Here is a 6,000-nt window from a genome sequence, read left to right on the forward strand (position 1 = left end):
CTCCCCCACCATCACCCCGCCCCCACCATCACCCCCCCCCTACCCCACCATCACCCCCTCCACCCCCACCATCATCCCGCCCCCACCATCACCCCCCCTCCCCCACCATCACCCCCTCCTCCCCACCATCACCCCCTCCACCCCACCATCACCCCCTCCACCCCACCATCACCCCCTCCACCCCACCATCACCCCCTCCTCCCCACCATCACCCCCCCTCCCCCACCATCACCCCCTCCTCCCCCACCATCACCCCGCCCCCACCATCACCCCCTCCACCCCACCATCACCCCCTCCCCCACCATCACCCCCCCCCTACCCCACCATCACCCCCTCCTCCCCCACCATCACCCCCTCCTCCCCCACCATCACCCCCTGCCCCACCATCACCCCCCCCCCTCCCCCACCATCACCCCCTCCCCCACCATCACCCCCTCCTCCCCACCATCACCCCCTCCCCCACCATCACCCCCTCCTCCCCCACCATCACCCCCTCCACCCCACCATCACCCCGCCCCCACCATCACCCCCTCCACCCCCACCATCACCCCCCTCCCCCACCATCACCCCCTCCACCCCACCATCACCCCCTCCTCCCCCACCATCACCCCACCCCCACCATCACTCCCCCCTCCCCCACCATCACCCCCTCCCCCACCATCACCCCCTCCTCCCCCACCATCACCCCGCCACCACCATCACCCCCTCCCCCACCATCACCCCCTCCTCCCCCACCATCACCCCCTCCTCCCCCACCATCACCCCCTCCTCCCCCACAATCACCCCCTCCACCCCACCATCACCCCCTCCCCCACCATCACCCCCCCTCCCCACAATCACCCCCTCCCCCACCATCACCCCCTCCACCCCCACCATCACCCCCTCCTCCCCCACCATCACCCCCTCCTCCCCCACCATCACCCCCTCCTCCCCCACCATCACCCCCTCCCCCACCATCACCCCCCCTCCCCACCATCACCCCCTCCCCCACCATCACCCCCTCCTCCCCCACCATCACCCCCTCCCCCACCATCACCCCCTCCTCCCCCACCATCACCCCCTCCCCCACCATCACCCCCTCCTCCCCCACCATCACCCCGCCCCCACCATCACCCCCCCCTCCCCACCATCACCCCCTCCCCCACCATCACCCCCTCCTCCCCCACCATCACCCCCTCCCCCACCATCACCCCCTCCTCCCCCACCATCACCCCCTCCACCCCACCATCACCCCCCCCTCCCCCACCATCACCCCCTCCCCCACCATCACCCCCTCCTCCCCACCATCACCCCCTCCCCCACCATCACCCCCTCCTCCCCACCATCACCCCTCCCCCACCATCACCCCCTCCCCCACCATCACCCCCTCCCCTACCATCACCCCCTCCCCCACCATCACCCCCTCCCCCCACCATCACCCCCTCCTCCCCACCATCACCCCCTGCCCCACCATCACCCCCCCCTCCCCCACCATCACCCCCTCCTCCCCCACCATCACCCCCTCCTCCCCACCATCACCCCCTCCTCCCCCACCATCACCCCCTCCCCCACCATCACCCCCTCCTCCCCCACCATCACCCCCCCCTCCCCCACCATCACCCCCTCCTCCACCATCACCCCCTCCTCCCCACCATCACCCCCTCCTCCCCCACCATCACCCCCTCCTCCCCCACCATCACCCCCTCCCCTACCATCACCCCCTCCCCCACCATCACCCCCTCCCCCACCATCACCCCCTCCCCCACCATCACCCCCTCCTCCCCCACCATCACCCCCTCCCCCACCACCACCCCCTCCCCCACCATCACCCCCTCCTCCCCCACCATCACCCCCTCCCCCACCATCACCCCCTCCTCCCCCACCATCACCCCCTCCTCCCCCACCATCACCCCCTCCTCCCCCACCATCACCCCCTGCCCCACCATCACCCCCCCCCTCCCCCACCATCACCCCCTCCCCCACCATCACCCCCTCCTCCCCACCATCACCCCCTCCTCCCCCACCATCACCCCCTCCACCCCCACCATCACCCCCTCCACCCCCACCATCACCCCCTCCTCCCCCACCATCACCCCCTCCCCCACCATCACCCCCTCCTCCCCCACCATCACCCCCTCCTCCCCCACCATCACCCCCTCCTCCCCCACCATCACCCCCTCCTCCCCCACCATCACCCCCTCCACCCCCACCATCACCCCCTCCACCCCCACCATCACCCCCCCTCCCCACCATCACCCCCTCCCCCACCATCACCCCCCTCCTCCCCACCATCACCCCCTCCCCCACCATCACCCCCTCCACCCCCACCATCACCCCCTCCCCACCATCACCCCCTCCTCCCCCACCATCACCCCCTCCTCCCCCACCATCACCCCCTCCTCCCCCACCATCACCCCCTCCCCTACCATCACCCCCTCCCCCACCATCACCCCCTCCCCCACCATCACCCCCCCCTCCCCCACCATCACCCCCTCCACCCCCACCATCACCCCCTCCCCCCACCATCACCCCCTCCACCACCATCACCCCCTCCTCCCCCACCATCACCCCCTCCACTCCCACCATCACCCCCTCCCCCACTTTCCCCCCCCCTCCCCACCATCACCCCCTCCCCCACCATCACCCCCCCCTCCCCACCATCACCCCCTCCTCCCCCACCATCACCCCCTCCACCCCCACCATCACCCCCTCCCCCACCATCACCCCCCCCTCCCCCCCACCATCACCCCCTCCTCCCCCACCATCACCCCCTCAACCCCCACCATCACCCCCTCCCCCACCATCACCCCCCCTCCCCACCATCACCCCCTCCCCCACCATCACCCCCCCCTCCCCACCATCACCCCCTCCTCCCCCACCATCACCCCCTCCACCCCACCATCACCCCCCCCCTCCCCACCATCACCCCCTCCACCCCCAACATCACCCCCTCCTCCCCCACCATCACCCCCTCCTCCCCCACCATCACCCCCTCCACCACCATCACCCCCTCCTCCCCCACCATCACCCCCTCCACCCCCACCATCACCCCCTCCCCCACTTTCCCCCCCCTCCCCACCATCACCCCCTCCCCCACCATCACCCCCCCCTCCCCACCATCACCCCCTCCTCCCCCACCATCACCCCCTCCACCCCCACCATCACCCCCTCCCCCACCATCACCCCCCCCTCCCCCACCATCACCCCCTCCTCCCCCACCATCACCCCCTCCACCCCCACCATCACCCCCTCCCCCACCATCACCCCCCCTCCCCACCATCACCCCGCCCCCACCATCACCCCCTCCACCCCACCATCACCCCCCCCTCCCCACCATCACCCCCTCCACCCCCAACATCACCCCCCTCCTCCCCCACCATCACCCCCTCCTCCCCCACCATCACCCCCTCCACCCCACCATCACCCCCTCCTCCCCACCATCACCCCCTCCCCCACCATCACCCCCTCCTCCCCCACCATCACCCCCTCCTCCCCCACCATCACCCCCTCCTCCCCCACCATCACCCCCTCCACCCCACCATCACCCCCTCCTCCCCCACCATCACCCCCTCCTCCCCACCATCACCCCCCTCCCCCACCATCACCCCCTCCCCCACCATCAGCCCCTCCCCCACCATCACCCCCTCCTCCCCACCATCACCCCCTCCCCCACCATCACCCTCTCCCCCACCATCACCCCCTCCTCCCCCACCATCACCCCCTCCTCCCCCACCATCACCCCCTCCCCCACCATCACCCCCTCCTCCCCCACCATCACCCCCTCCCCCACCATCACCCCCTCCTCCCCCACCATCACCCCCTCCTCCCCCACCATCACCCCCTCCACCACCCCCCCTCCCCACCATCACCCCCTCCCCCACCATCACCCCTCCTCCCCCACCATCACCCCCTCCTCCCCACCATCACCCCCCCTCCCCACCATCACCCCCTCCTCCCCCACCATCACCCCCTCCACCCCACCATCACCCCCCCTCCCCACCATCACCCCCTCCCCCACCATCACCCCCTCCTCCCCCACCATCACCCCCTCCTCCCCCACCATCACCCCCTCCACCCCCACCATCACCCCCCCTCCCCACCATCACCCCCTCCCCCACCATCACCCCCCCTCCCCCACCATCACCCCCTCCTCCCCCACCATCACCCCCCCTCCCCCACCATCACCCCCTCCCCCACCATCACCCCCTCCACCCCCACCATCGCCCCCTCCCCCACCATCACCCCCTCCTCCCCCACCATCACCCCCTCCCCCACCATCACCCCCTCCTCCCCCACCATCACCCCCTCCACCCCACCATCACCCCCTCCCCCACCATCACCCCCCCTCCCCCACCATCACCCCCTCCCCCACCATCACCCCCTCCCCACCCCACCATCACCCCCTCCTCCCCCACCATCACCCCCCCTCCCCACCATCACCCCCTCCTCCCCCACCATCACCCCCTCCACCCCACCATCACCCCCCCTCCCCACCATCACCCCCTCCCCCACCATCACCCCCTCCTCCCCCACCATCACCCCCCTCCACCCCACCATCACCCCCCCTCCCCACCATCACCCCCCCTCCTCCACCATCACCCCCCCCTCCCCCACCATCACCCCCCTCCCCCACCATCACCCCCTCCACCCCCACCATCACCCCCCTCCCCCACCATCACCCCCTCCTCCCCCACCATCACCCCCTCCCCCACCATCACCCCCTCCTCCCCCACCATCACCCCCTCCACCCCACCATCACCCCCCCTCCCCACCATCACCCCCCCCTCCTCCACCATCACCCCCCCCTCCTCCACCATCACCCCCCCCCCCACCATCACCCCCTCCCCCACCATCACCCCCTCCACCCCCACCATCACCCCCTCCCCCACCATCACCCCCTCCTCCCCCACCATCACCCCCTCCTCCCCACCATCACCCCCTCCACCCCACCATCACCCCCTCCTCCCCCACCATCACCCCCTCCCCACCATCACCCCCCCCCTCCCCACCATCACCCCCCCCTCCTCCACCATCACCCCCCCCTCCCCCACCATCACCCCCTCCCCCACCATCACCCCCTCCACCCCCACCATCACCCCCTCCCCCACCATCACCCCCTCCTCCCCACCATCACCCCCTCCTCCCCACCATCACCCCCCCCTCCCCACCATCACCCCCTCCTCCCCACCATCACCCCCTCCACCCCACCATCACCCCCCCCTCCCCACCATCACCCCCTCCACCCCAACATCACCCCCTCCTCCCCCACCATCACCCCCTCCTCCCCCACCATCACCCCCTCCACCCCATCACCCCCTCCTCCCCACCATCACCCCCTCCACCACCATCACCCCCTCCTCCCCCACCATCACCCCCTCCACCCCCACCATCACCCCCTCCCCCACTTTCCCCCCCTCCCCACCATCACCCCCTCCCCCACCATCACCCCCCCCTCCCACCATCACCCCCTCCTCCCCCACCATCACCCCCTCCACCCCCACCATCACCCCCCTCCCCCACCATCACCCCCCCCTCCCCCACCATCACCCCCTCCTCCCCCACCATCACCCCCTCCACCCCCACCATCACCCCCTCCCCCACCATCACCCCCCCCTCCCCACCATCACCCCCTCCCCCACCATCACCCCCCCTCCCCACCATCACCCCCTCCTCCCCCACCATCACCCCCCTCCACCCCACCATCACCCCCCCCTCCCCACCATCACCCCCTCCACCCCCAACATCACCCCCTCCTCCCCCACCATCACCCCCTCCTCCCCCACCATCACCCCCTCCACCCCACCATCACCCCCTCCTCCCCACCATCACCCCCTCCCCCACCATCACCCCCTCCTCCCCCACCATCACCCCCTCCTCCCCCACCATCACCCCCTCCTCCCCCACCATCACCCCCTCCACCCCACCATCACCCCCTCCCCCACCATCACCCCCTCCTCCCCCACCATCACCCCCCTCCTCCCCACCATCACCCCCTCCCCCACCATCACCCCCTCCCCCACC

Source organism: Chiloscyllium punctatum, chromosome 28 (genome assembly GCF_047496795.1).
Source record: "Chiloscyllium punctatum isolate Juve2018m chromosome 28, sChiPun1.3, whole genome shotgun sequence".
In the NCBI taxonomy this organism is placed as follows: domain Eukaryota; kingdom Metazoa; phylum Chordata; class Chondrichthyes; order Orectolobiformes; family Hemiscylliidae; genus Chiloscyllium; species Chiloscyllium punctatum.